We start from the raw sequence: 14,345 nt of genomic DNA, 5'->3' as shown, positions 1-14,345 counted from the left end.
GAAAAAAAGAAAAAGAAAATATCCACACTGATCTCAATGTAAGATCAATGATATAGGACTTAGATGTGTAATACTTATGGCACATCTAGACGTGCTTTAGCAAAACTGAATGAAAAATACAAAGACTAACTCAGTTTATCCAAGACTTGTACATGAGCCAGAAAATTAAGGTGTCGGCGAACGTGCTTGGAGGCCGCTGAAGAGAAATCCCTTGCTGCAAACTCGATATCAGCAATAACAGAACCAGCAGACGAGTGATCCCGGGTCACGGAGTTGAGCCGATGCACAAGAGATAGCCAATCAGAAGCAAAGACCACGTTCGATTTTATCTTTTCATCATGAGCCAAATAGACTGCCCAGCGGAGTGCAAGGGCTTCAGCCAATTCAGGTTCCAATGCAGCAGCGAGGTGCTCAGAACAAGCCGCAACACATTGGCCAATACGATCAAGCGCCATGACCCCCACGCCTTTTTTGAGAAAAACTTTCGGTCTACTTATCAACTGTCAAGGTACTGTCAACGTAGTACAAAGAATACCGGAAGTAAAAGAAAGACATCAAGTTTCATAGGACTACCTAGCAATGACTAAGCACTGGAGCAAGCTGAAGGCACCGTCATCGCTCCTCCTTGATCGGAGCCTGGCAAACCTTGGAGTGAAAAGCAGAAAACCACCACATTTGAGGTTTCATCTGCGGAAAACCATCAGGTCGCTAATTTTTTTTTTTTTTGCAAAATGCACCGCGGATTCAGTAAACATTTTGCAGATAGCACCGAACAGGTGATTTGGCGTGGTTGAGGACGTTTCCGACAGGTGGGGCCCAAAATCTTTCGACGTGGCCTAACGGTCGCGCAAACGGCGTCGTTCGCTTAAGAGAACGCGGTCGGCTCGTGTCGGACAGACCGACTGCGCCCTATCAGATCGACCTCGCGTTGTGTTCTCTCATGCTCACTCGCTCCCTCCTGCTCCTCTTCCTCTCCAGTCGCCGCCGGCCGCCATGGTGTCCTGGAGCGAGAGCGAGAGCACTGAGGGCTCCGCCGCGTAGTACATCTCCACTCCCGACTCCCCTCTCAAGGTCAGTTCCTTCTCTGGTTCTCTGTTTGTCTGGCCGCCGCTCATTTGTGTTCTAGGGTTCTACTAGTTCTGCTCGATTTGAACAAGTTTGTGTTGGATTGCCCAGATCCCAGCTACAATTGTTGTTCGAGGGTGCTGCTAATGACTTGATGGTGATGTGCGAGCATGGGAATCCAGGGAGGAAATGTGTTGCATTTGAGGGGATAAGCACTGGGAGAAGGTTCATTGCATGTGCCACTGAAGTAAGTATGAAGTTGTAGCTTTACAGCATTCCAATTCATCTAGGGTTCATAGTTACTGTTCATGTTCTAGGGTTCATAGTTACTGTTCATGGTTCTAGGGTTCAGAGCTACTGTTCAAAGTTGTAGGCTTCATAATAACTCTTCATCAACCGAAGCTGCTAGATTAACTTAACTGAATCTGGTAACTTAATTGAATATGGTAGATTAACTTAACTGAATTTGATGGATTAACTTAACTGAATTTGATGGATTGACTGAACTGAATTTTTCTGTAACTAATTTAGTCTGTAACTTCATTGCATATGGTACATTAACTGAATCTGTAACATATAAGAATGATGATGTGTGTTATATACTTAACTAAATCTGTAACATATAACTGAATCTGGAACTTCATTGCATATACTGAACTGAATTTTTCTGTTGCAGGGTGCTAATAATTGTGGATTAGTGCAGTGGGTAGATGAGGAGTGGCCAGATCATCTGCAGAATGCTCTTCACAAGCTGTGGCTTATGTATGAGGATAGCCAGCATAACAATAGGATGGCATGCCTGGAGCATTCATGTACTGTACACAATCTCACACAACAGAAAAAAGAGTTGCAGGAGACATATGAGAAGCTTGTTGAAGATGTGAACAACCTCCTGGATTCATAGGATAACCTGCCTGAGGTAAATCAGATGAATGATGCTGAGAACATTACATTCAGTGTGGAAAGCAGCATGGCAAAGGATGCTGAGATCAAAAAATGGAAGGCTGCTCATGACCAGTTAAAGTTAATTCATGTAGCTCAATCCACTGTCATTAGGAATTGAAGTTCAATCATCTTAAAGAGAAGGAAAAGATGAGCTCTGATAAGAGGACTTTGGAGATTTGTTATGCTGACCTAAAGAAAGAGAAGGATGACCTAAAGAAAGAGAAGGGTCAGGTGGATAGTTGCATTGCTGAGCTGATAAAAGAGAAGGAGAAGTTGACCATGGAGAAGAGTACTCTTGCTTCCTGCATTGTTGAGCTCAAGACAGCAGGTGATAGTAACAAGAGGAATCTTCACCAGATTAAGTTTATTTGTGATGAAGACTAAGTTGAGTTGTTGTCTGACCATGTGGGTCATTTGTCTTTTGTAATAGCTTTGGACTAAAGCTTTAAATGTGTTAACTTTGACGGTGTTGAACTCTAGTTTTGTAGCACTGAACCTTGGTTTGTATGCTGTTTGTTGAATCTTTTAATTAAGATCAGTTTGCAGTGGTATTTAAGTGTTATTTAGGGGTTGGTTTGTGAGGAATTATCATGGTCTCATCATTTAGGGTTTGTCGACGCCGAGGCACCCTAAAAGCTAAGTTTTCATCATTTAGGGTTTATCGACGCCGAGGCACCCTAAAAGCTAAGGTTTTATCATTTAGGGTTTGTCGACGCCGAGGCACCCTAAAAGCTAAGTTTTCACCATTTAGGGTTTCTCGACGTCACGACACCCTAAAAGCCATGGTATCATCATTTAGGGTTTGTCGACGCCGAGGCACCCTAAAAGCCAATGTTTTATAATTTAGGGTTTGTCAACGCCGATGCACCCTAAAAGCTAAGTTTTTATCATTTAGGGTTTGTCAACGCCGAGGCACCCTAAAAGCCAAGGGTTTATCATTTAGGGTTTGTCAACGCCGAGGCACCCTAAAAGCCATGGTTTTATCATTTAGGGTTTGTCAACACCGATGCACCCTAACAACCATGGTATCATCATTTGGGGTTTCTCGACGTCGCGGCACCCTAAAAGCCATGGTATCATCATTTAGGGTTTATCGACGCCGAGGCACCCTAAAAGCCATGGTATCATCATTTAGGGTTTGTCGACGCCGAGGCACCCTAAAAGCCAATGTTTTATAATTTAGGGTTTGTCAACGCCGATGCACCCTAAAAGCTAAGCTTTTATCATTTAGGGTTTGTCGACGCCGAGGCACCCTAAAAGCTAAGGGTTTATCATTTAGGGTTTGTTGACGCCGAGGCACCCTAAAAGCCATGGTTTTATCATTTAGGGTTTGTCGATGCCGAGGCACCCTAACAGCCATGGTATCATCATTTAGGGTTTCTCGACGCCGAGGCACCCTAAAAGGCATGGTATCATCATTTAGGGTCTATCATCGTATCATCATAACATCATGAAAACTTCTTGAAAACATAATAACAACTAAGTTCATCATCATATCATCATAAGAACTAAGTTCAATATCATATCATCGTAACATAGTGCATCATAGCCATAATCAGGTACATTACATAGTCCATCACATGCATCAAACTGGTTTCAACATGACATGCATCAAAGTATGGTTTCAACATGACATGCATCAAACTAGCCAAAATAGGCTGAATTAAATTGGTTTCAACATCACATCACTTCTTGCCACCCTGAGAACAATTGAACCACTCAGACATCTTGTATGATGGCTTTCTCAATCTTCCAGTACCTGATACTCTTGGTGGTATGAAGTTTTTCTTTGCCCTTGGCCTAGCAGCAGTAGCAGAAGATGAACTAGGCCTATCAGTAGCAGTAGAAGATGAACTTGGCCTTGTTGCAGCAGGAGCTGAAGGAGCTGCCCTTGGTGCCCTTGGTGGTGCCCTAGTTGCAGCAGGAGCTGTTGGAGCTGCCCTTGGTGCTGGTGGTGCCCTAGTTGCAGCAGGAGCTGATGGAGCTGATGGAGTTCGAGTTGGTGCATCAACCCTTCTGTTTTCCTGCAGTGACAACATAGACAGATTAGAACATAATATTAAATAAGTAAGCAAAATATGTAGTTTTGCAAGTTTTAACCTGGTGTTGGTTCCTTCTCATTGCTAGGGCTGGCTTCAGATTTTTGTGGCAGCTAGTGTACCTATGCCCAGTCAAGTTACAATTGCTACAAGTTATTGTTGCCATCCTAGAAGTATCCTTGGGAGCTGTCTTCTCAAACTGATTCTTTCTCCTCTTTGTCTGCTTTTTTCCTGGCTTGTCTCTGAAAACAGGTGGCTCTATGTCAGGGGTCCCAGTCTTTGGCCATAAAATCAGGCCCAGGCATAGGATAGACAATTGGATTGTAGACTGCTTGGTACATTGGTTTCTTGAAGAAATCACTAACAAAATCTTCTGGATGCAGTTTTGCCTTGTTAATTGCAGAAACACCATGCTTGCAAGGAACCCCAGTCATGTCCCATTGGCTACACCCACATGTATGCAGTTGCAGATTTACTGCATAAGTGCTTTCTCCACTGCTAACTTGGTATAGATCAGGTCCTGCTTTGATGGACTGACAGTATCTGGCATTATGTTTTGCTTCTTCTAGCTTTTCAGCATATGTTGGGCATATCTGCCACTTTGTTGTCTCAGTCTTGGTCCTATTGGCATTGAACTTAACTAACAATTTAGTTCTGATGCCATCAACCATGGTTTTAATTGGTTTCCCTCTCACATCAAGTATCATTTTGTTGAAAACTTCACTAATATTGTTAACAACCAAATCAGTTTTACAATTTTTGTCCATGGCATGTCTAGCCCATGTATGCTTGGGTATCTTTCTAAGCCATTTCCAAGCTGCCTCACACTCTCTTTTCACGCCATCCATTGCTTGATCAAAACCATGCTCAGTATATGCATAACTAGCCTGATCCATGTACTTCTTTAACTCTTCACCTCTAAAGCCAGCTGTTTGAAAGTTCTGATAAATATGTCTAAGGCAGAATCTTTGAGGGCAATTTTGGAAGATATTGTTTATGGCTTTAAGAAGGCCCTGTTTAAATAACTAGTGTTTAAAAATAATATAACAACATACTATTTGACAGTACTAAGCATGGTGAAACTTTAGTGCATATAAGAATGATGATGGGTGAGTTACCTTTTGTCTATCAGAAATGATAGTGTATGGGCCATACTTCCCCGACTCACCACCAAGAGCATACTTGAGCTGGGTTAGAAACCATGACCAGCTGGCAGTGTCTTCTTTGTCAACAATTGCAAATGCAATGGGAAAGATGTTGTTATTACCATCTCTTCCAGTTGCAGCCAATATTTGCTGCCCAGTTGTCAACTTAACAAAGCAACCATCAACACCTAAATCAGAACATAACACATTAGTACCAGGACATCATAAAAGATACAAACTACACAAGGTAATGCAAGTACCTATGAAGGGTTTGCAACCATTTAGGAAGCCCTCTTTGCAAGCATTGAGGCACATGAACAAGCCATGACATCTAGGATTTATGCTAGGATGGGCCTTCAATTGCTTTGTTGTAACAATGCATCTACTTCCAGGATTGGTATCTAGCACAACTTGGAGGTAATCCCTTATCCTTGTGTATTGTGCCCTCTGATCTCCTTGTACAACATTCTATTCCATGTTTTTTGTAAAAATTCTCCATTATTGCCTGGACTGGTGTGTTTATGTATGACCTCAATTGTTCCTCACACTCATGTGCCAACCACCTTGCAGTCACTTTGGTGATCTCTCCTACAGTAGGACAATTGTGGTACAAGTTCAATTTATTTATGCAAAATGTCCTCTCATGTGCAATTTGGGAAGCAGTTATGAAAAAAGGACAGTCATCTGTACTGCAAACTACAATAACTCTATCTAAGCAGTTCATATGAAATGAGTAGTTTCTGTTTTGTGAGATGTGAAATGTAAGAAGTTCCCTCCTGAACTGATGGACATCTAGGAAACAAAGTTTCCTAACAAATTGTTCTTGTGGGTTTTCCCTCTTCTCATCATACCAAACCCTAATTTTATTCTTTTTGGCTCCACTCTTCCTACCATTTGGTAGCTTAAATGGTGGAAGCTGAGCCCCATCATTCTCTTCCCGACTTAAGTCACCTGGGTTGCTCTCCTCATCAGATGAAGGTGCCCATTCTTGCTCTATGATTTGATCCAAGCTTGCACGAGATCTAGTTATTGGCCCCTTCCCCCTCCTCTGACTTCCTCTTGTGCTGCTACCTCTTACACTGCTTCCTCCTCTCCTGCCCTCATCTACTGGCTCCTCCTGTCCTGCCTCTTCCTCTCTTGCTTCATCCTCCCCCTCCTCCTCATCTGGTCCATAAAGCTCTTCTACATCAATGTCTCCTTCAAAGTGATATAGTGGATCTTCTCTATGCCTATTCATTGCCTCCAACCTAGCTAATATGTCCTTATCTACTAGATCTTCATCCTCACTTTCACTATCAGTGAACTCTTCAGCAAGCAGTTGTGGGAGTTTCCTTTTTGTTGCCTTGTACTTCTCTCTTTGTATCTTATTACTCTTGAACTTCTGAATCTCTTCATTTCTCTTCTGCTCCATCATCTTCTCAATGTACTCTTGCTCTTGGTTTGTCTCCATGAAATACTCATGCCTCTCATTACCATAGTCCAATGCAAACTCAGGTTCACTTGGGCCCTTTAGCTTCAACAAACAAGAGCTCTCCTATGTCTTCATGACTTGGACAGGCTGTGGTTGGGGCTTCACTGGATTGGGGAAAAGAACTCCTGAAGTGTCTACCTCATAAACAAGTGGTACACTTATTTCAGACAAAGAAACCTGTGAAAGTGCGTTATATCGACTAGAGGGGGGTGAATAGGCGATTTTTATTAAATTCTTCATTGAGGAATTTGCCGGTGAGGAAATTCCTTAGCGAAGAACTACTAGCAGCAGAATAAGTACTCAAAAGTAAACATAACAGAATACAAGCATAGTCATCATGATGAAATGAAGACAGGCACAGAGTACAGGAAGCGTAAGCACAAGATAACACAGGATGAAGACAAACAGACTAAAGAAATTGAACTGAGGAAATTGAGAAAGTCTTCAGTGAAAGTCTTCAAACACAGATATGAACAAACACACAACACAGTTGTGAGGAAATGAACGTGTTGAGGGAATAGAACCAGTAAGCTTGGTGAAGACAATGATTTGGTAGACCAGTTCCAACTGCTGTCTCAGTTGTACGTCTGGTTGGAGCGGCTGAGTATTTAAACTCGAGGACACACAGTCCCGGACACCCAGTCCTGAACACGCAGCTTAGGACACCCGGTCCTCACCATATTCTCCTTGAACTAAGGTCACACAGACCTCGTCCAATCACTCGTGGTAAGTCTTCAGGCGACTTCCAAACCTTCACAAACTTGGTCACTCGGCGATCCACAATTCCTCTTGGATGCTCTAGACCATGACGCCTAACCGTTTGGAAGAAGCACAGTCTTCAAAGGTAACAAGCGTCGGGTCCATGCAGGATCAATCTCTTCAGTGATGCTCAATCACTCGGGGTTTGTAGGTGTTTGGGTTTTGGGTCTTTCCTCACTTGATGATTTTCGCTCAGTCCTCGGAGGATGGGTTGCTCTCAAATGACAAGTGTCAGTTTCTCTCGGAGCAGCCAACCAGCTAGTGGTTGTAGGGGGCGGCTATTTATAGCCTAGGGAGCAGCCCGACATGATAAGACATAAATGCCCTTCAATGATATGACCGTTAGGTGGATAGATATTGTGGGACAGCTGGCGCATAGCACAGCAACGATCGGAATTTTCAGTAGCAAAATCCTCAGGGCTATCATGTTCCTCACTGTGTAGGCAATCCGCACTGGCGAATTCCTAACTCCTCAGTCAGAACAAATTCCTCAGAGACCAGAAGAACTTCGTCTCTGTCACTGAAGAATATGACTGGACTGTATGAGATTTCCAATGGCTTCACTCGAAGGGATTGGTAGGTGTAGGATTTTGAGTTGAGCATCACATGGAAATTTTTCCTTAGTATTTCCTCGACCCCCTTTAACAGTACGGTGTTTCCTATGACTCAAGAAAGAGAAAATGAAACTACGAAAACAAAAGTCTTCAAGCTTCATGCTCCTCGAATGAATACCAAGTCTTCAAGGTCACACCAATTTCTTCACTTTCAAAGTCTTCAGAAGGCCAAAGTCTTCAGTCGAAGAACTTCATTTTTAGGGGTCGACTTTCTCTGTAAATTTCAAACTCCTCATAGACTTATAGACCTGTGTACACTCACAAACGCATTAGTCCCTTAACCTATAAGTCTTCAATACACCAAAATCACTAAGGGGCACTAGATGCACTTACAATCTCCCCCTTTTTGGTGATTGATGACAATATAGGTTAAGTTTTCAACGGGGATAAACATATGAAGTGTAAATACTGATATTGAGGAATTTGATTGCAAGATATAGAAGAACTCCCCCTGAAGATGTGCATAGTGAGGAATTTGCTTTTGAAGCAATGCACACTTGAAGAGTTGAATCATGGAGATCCCCCCCCTATATCTTGTAATCCATACACGCATTTGACATATAACAGTGAATAATTTGGAATGCATGATGAAATATGGTGACTGATGTAATTCAGCATGCGTGCAATAATATTAACGAGGAATAAGCATGCAGAAAAATGTATCAAGAGTATCAGAGAACCATCGGGTTTAAGTTTACAACTCGATCCAATAAAGTCTCAGAAGAACGAGAGTTGTAACTTGAAAAAAATGCCCATATAGAAAGACCCGCTTGAAGACTAACTCAAAATTCTCCCCCTTTGTCATCAAATGACCAAAATGATCGAATATGAGGACTAACACCCCTGAAGAATATCAAGTTGATGAAGGAGCGCCAGCGTTGTTGGGGTCGTTTGTTGTAGTAGGGCCTGCCGCAGTGTCGTCCAAGTCTTCATTTTCATCGGTGTCACACGATGAAGAAAATGAGCTGGCCACCAGAGAAGGAACCTTGACCTTCTTGAATTTCTTCGGTGGAGGTGCAGACCAGTCAAAATCTTCTTTGAGACCCATTTTCTTCAGATCGTCTTCACCATACAGATGTGACAGGATGGCCCAGGTGCGACCGAAGACTTCATGGAGGTAGTAATGGTTTTTCTTCACTGCATTGTGTGTAGCAGTCATGTTGTGAAGAAATGAACCAAACTGACGCTTAACCCATTTGTGATTTCGATCCACCTTCTTGTGAAGACTAAGTAGAAGTTCACGGTCAGTCATCACACGCGGAGCAGTGGCTTGAGGAGTGGACTTGGGTGCATTGGCAGAGTCAGTGTGACAGAGTCATCATTGGTGGAATAAGAAGCAGCTTTGCGAAATTGACCATCCAATGGACGAATGCCTTCATCTATTACAGCTGGTGCCTTGCCCTTTCCATCAATTGAGGAATAGGTCTGCTTGAGGACTTCAATTGGGGGCAAGTAGCTGAGTTGATTCTGAAAATCAGCTTTGTAGTTGAGTGAAGACCTTGACCTGAGGAATCTCATAATCCAAGGTGCATAAGGCTTCAGCTCAAACGGAGACAGTGCAACATTTGCTAGAGTCCTCATGAAGAAATCGTGATAATTGACAGGAATGCCATGAACGATGTTGAATACCAGATTCTTCATGATGCCAACAATTTCCTCATCAGATGAGTCGTGGCCTTTGATATGACTCATTGTCCTTGTAAGAATACGATAGACAGTTCTGGGCACATAAAGCAATTCCTTCACGAGGAATTTGGTTCTTGGTGCCTAACCTGACTTCAAAGGTTTCATCTGAACCTGCATGTAGTGATTTGTAAGCTCAGGTTCACTGTAGATGCAACGAGCTTCTTCAATGGGAGGACTGAGTGGTAAGGCACGAAGCAATTCAGAAGCTGGTGCAGTGTAGTGAGTGTTTTCAGACATCCAGTCCAGCACCCATGAATTCACATCTTCAGAATCTCCTGTGATGTGCAGCGTTGCATAAAATTGAAGAATCAGTTCTTCATTCCAATCGCATATGTCAGAGCAAAAGTTTAACAGTCCAGCATCGTGAAGAACACTGAGGACTGGTGCGAAGCACGACAGAGATTCCATATCCATGTGAGGAATATGCTCATGGTAGAAGATTTTCTCTTTGTTGAACAACACTGAGGAATAGAAATATGCTTGACTAGCAGTCCAGAAACGCCTCTTCCTAATGCGAGCAGAGTTATAAGGGTTGTAGTCTTCGAAGAATACATGCTCGCCAAAGAAATCATCAACCTTGAACTTTTGCTTGCGTGAGAATGGATCCTTTGGCTTGGGCAGAGGAGTGTCAGTGAGTTGCATCACGACCTCAGGAATCGCAATCTCAGGTTCTTCAGGCTAAGGAATTTCTGATTCCTCTTTAGTGGCAGTCTGCGTCTTCAGATGTTCAGCAGCAGCAGTTTCTTCAGCACTAGTGACTGGAATTTCCTCATGTGCAGATGAAGTGGGGTGAGTTTCTTCAGAGCCCATTTGAACAGTTTGTGCAGGGGACTGAGGTATTTGCTGCAATGGTGTGAACATTGGAGAGTTTGGATGCTGAATTTCCCAGAATTCATCACTTATTATGGGTGTGGAGCAGCCAACGTCCACATCTTCATCTTCCATTTTTTCAACGCCGGCCTCTTCAGCTGTGAACTGAGGCACGGGCGAGGAGATGATAGGTGTTGAAGGGATCGTATCCACTTCAATTTCTTCATCAATCTGCTCTGACAAAGCAGCAGAATGATTTTCTTCATCAGATCCGCTAGGGATCTCATATTCTTCACCAAAAGGAACAAGGTCCTTTGATGACATGGTTGAGATGGGAACAACATCAATGGGATTAGAAAATGAACTTGTCATAGGCTTCATCTTCTTCGGAGCTGAAGAATCTGAAGCAGCTGATGCTTTCCTTTTCTTCACTGCTGCACGCTCCGCAGCCTTGGTCTTCTTCACATCTGATGCAGATGGAAGGATTGGAGTTGGTGTAGGCGGAGGAGGAGCAGAGGAATCTGGTTGATTTTCTTCATTTTCTTCAGGCGCATCACTAGTGGATGCCCTGGCAATTTCTTCAGCGGCTGGAATGCAGTCATCAGCCCTGCAACTCACATTTTCTTCAGCAGCCTGATTGTCATCAGCGGTGCTGGCATTTTCTTTAGTAGGCTGAGCAGATGCTTCAGCCTGAGGAATTTCCTGTTGCGTTGGGGCTGCAACATTGGAGGTGAACTGTTCTGTTATCTTTACAAATCTGACTTTGGCTCCCAGCCAGTCAGCATAATAGCGATCAAATTCATCACTCAGTTTCTTGATTTCTGATTGGAGAGCAACAAGTTCTTCAGGTGAAAGCTTCAGAATGTTTTGCTTCAGAAAGTGCTCTTTATTGTACTGAGCTTTCTTCACCCTCCTCCCCTTTTCAAATTTCCATTTCTCTTCTTGTATGAAGTGAGTCAGCATGTGACTTTGGCCAGGAGTCAGCTTGAAATCAGGCATGGGAGTGTTGGGGTCCTTGTGCCAAACATCAATGTATTCAAGGATCAACTTCGGATCCAAAAGTAGTGGCACATCTGTTCCCTTGGCTCTAGCGGCCCTGACTTGCCTATCTCTGATGATTTTTGCAAGTTCATCATCATCAGCTTCGTCTTCATCAGACGGCACTTGTAAGGCGACTTGCTTCTTCTGAGGAATAGGGCGAGGACCTCGTCCAGCAGTGGCCTTTGTCTTCAGTAGAGAGGGTCCCGTTGAGGAAGTTGGTGCAGCTGAGGAACTAGCTGAGACACTTGAGGCAATGGACATGCCTGCATTCCTTTGGCACGAGGCAAGATGCACAGGTGCTGAGGACTTTGTTGGAACAGCTGAGGACTTTGGAGGAGCTGAGGATTTTGAGGGAGCAGGAGCAGCATGAGGAGTTGGCCGTGAGGGCTTTGAGGATTCTGGCCGTGAGGGCATTGCTGAGAAGCTTGGCCTTGAGGGCATTGTTGGTGAAGCACTTGGCTTGCGCGCATGCTTCTTTGACATAGCCTTCTTCGGCTTAACAGCAGAGGCAGCAGCAGCAGCAGAGTCTTCATTGAATTTCCTCACTGCTTCTCTGGCTTGCTTAGCCAACTTGGCTTGGCGCTTGGCCCATTCGTCAGGATAGTCCTCACCGCGCTTGAGGCTGGTGGGATCAGCTATTTGGCCAGGTGCCAATGGAGGTCTTGGGCATGGAGGATTGAGTGCGAATTTCTTCATGTACTTAGGAGTGACATATCTGTACTCCCTCAACTCTCTAGCCCATCTCCTCTATCTTCTGAATGCGCACCTTGCGCTCATTCTTGGTTTCCTCAGTAGGTGTGCAGTACCCAACATATATTTCATCAGGGATCTGAAACGATGTATTGACCTCAGGCCTCTTTCCTCCTTTCTGTGGCTTCTTACCGTCAGCCATTTTCTTCAGTTGAGGAATTTGGACAATTGAATTCTATGAAGAAGTATGCAACTTTTCTTCGAGGAACGCTGCAAATGAGTTAAGTTGATGAGAACCTAGTGATTCAGCAGCTGACATGAGTACCTGTGAACAGAGTATAGTTGCAAGGAATTTGGAGAGGTCATATGCGTTCTCAGAAGGTTTTAAAAAAACAAGTTTGAGGAATTTGACCAGATGAGTCTTGAAGAATTTCACTAAGCGTTCTTTGTCTTAGGTTCCAGAGTTGTATAGATCGAAGATCCACACAATTGAGGAATCTTGAGGAAAAATGATGCTTAGAGAAACGAATCAAGAACAGATGACTTGTGAGGTGTTTAGTGTGTGAAGATATGAAGAAAAACACCTTTGAAGATTTTGTAGATAATCATTCGAATCAACGAGGGCAGTAAAAGTAACTTTTAATTACCCTGGATGAAGAACACGACGAATAGTGAAGTGGAGAGGTGAAGTTCGTCTGTGTAGATCTTCCACGCCCTAACTCGGCGGAGGAAGACGGCTACGACGGCGGCGGAGTGAATATTTCCACGGTCGGCGCGAGTACGTCGGCGACGAGGTCGAGGCAGTGAAGCTCTTCCTCACTGGCGACGATGAAGTAGCGGCGGTGCTAGGGTTTGAGAAGCTCGAGCTGGAGAGAGGTCGAGCGGAGTAAAAGAAGTGAGGAAGGGAAGGAGGGGTATTTATAGCCACGGTGAAAAACTATTCGCCCGAAGAAATTGGACGAACGTGCCCCTGAACCTTCTCATTCGCTTGACATGTGTCACCCACGTACTGAGAGGTGTAGATCGTGTGCGATCGTGGGTGAATGGATAAGTGTATCGTGGGATGCGGAACGGTTTGAGCGGCAAAGCCGAAAATTTAGATAAGATAGGTTTTAAAGTTCCGTTCGCAATTAGTTCAGCTGACAAGGACACAGTGAAGATTTTGAACGAGTTTCAAATAGAACGCACATGAAGAATTTGTGAACAGATTGGGTTGAGTATAGCATAGAGGGGAAGGGTCCGATCACATTCACTTAGTAGAAAAACCAACTTGAAGAATTAGCAATAAGTGAATGTTGTAGAGGACATAAACTTATATATATATAGCCAATGAAGAAAAACGACAGAAACAGTGAAGACAGTGCAAAGTTGAAGGATATGATCAATTGAGGAATTTCAACTTTTGGTGGTGGCGTGACCCATCGTATAAGAATGATGATTTCAGACACCGCGTACAATTATCGTAGGGTTCTGAGAATCAAATTCTTCGTTAATTTCTTCACACGAAGAGTGTTTTTCTTTATTGATTGAAGAAAAACGTTTCTTCATGTGTTGCACATCTAAGTCATCAATTTTGCAAAAGTTTTAGGATGAGTGTCCTTTTCAAAGAACATTCGAAGATTATAGGATATTTAACTCACACCGCAACTTGCTAAATCTCTTCTCATCCAAGGGCTTTGTGAAGATATCGGCTAGCTGTTCTTCGGTCTTCACATGCTCAATAGAAATGTCGCCCTTCATCACATGATCACGAAGAAAATGATGACGAATCTGAATGTGCTTAGTCTTCGAGTGCTGAACTGGGTTGTGAGCAATCTTCATGGCACTCTCATTGTCACAGAAGAGAGGCACATTCTTCATGTTGACGCTGTAGTCCTTGAGAGTTTGCTTCATCCATAGCAATTGAGCACAGCAAGAACCAGTGGCAATGTACTCAGCTTCAGCAGTAGATAGTGATACGCAGTTCTGTTTCTTCGAGGACCAGCAGACCAAAGATCCTCCGAGGAAATGACATGTACCAGATGTTGACTTGCGGTCCACACGATCACCAGCATAATCAGAGTCAGAATATCCAATGAGA

The 14,345-nt window shown here is 43.5% G+C and overlaps 1 pseudogene across 1 annotated transcript; it reads left to right on the top strand.

The window, feature by feature from the left end:
• Positions 1-123: 123 nt before the first annotated feature.
• On the top strand, positions 124-2,550 carry LOC125554199 (uncharacterized; annotated as a pseudogene). Its single transcript, XR_015599817.1, has 3 exons — positions 124-1,071; positions 1,177-1,312; positions 1,742-2,550. The product of XR_015599817.1 is annotated as an uncharacterized LOC125554199 (transcript).
• Positions 2,551-14,345: the final 11,795 nt, after the last annotated feature.

Source organism: Triticum urartu, chromosome 1A (genome assembly GCF_056163025.1).
Source record: "Triticum urartu cultivar PI428250 chromosome 1A, HENAU_Tu73, whole genome shotgun sequence".
Lineage (NCBI taxonomy): Eukaryota > Viridiplantae > Streptophyta > Magnoliopsida > Poales > Poaceae > Triticum > Triticum urartu.
The sequence above is the reverse complement of the archived record's forward strand: the minus strand, read 5'-3'. Positions and strand labels throughout refer to the sequence as shown.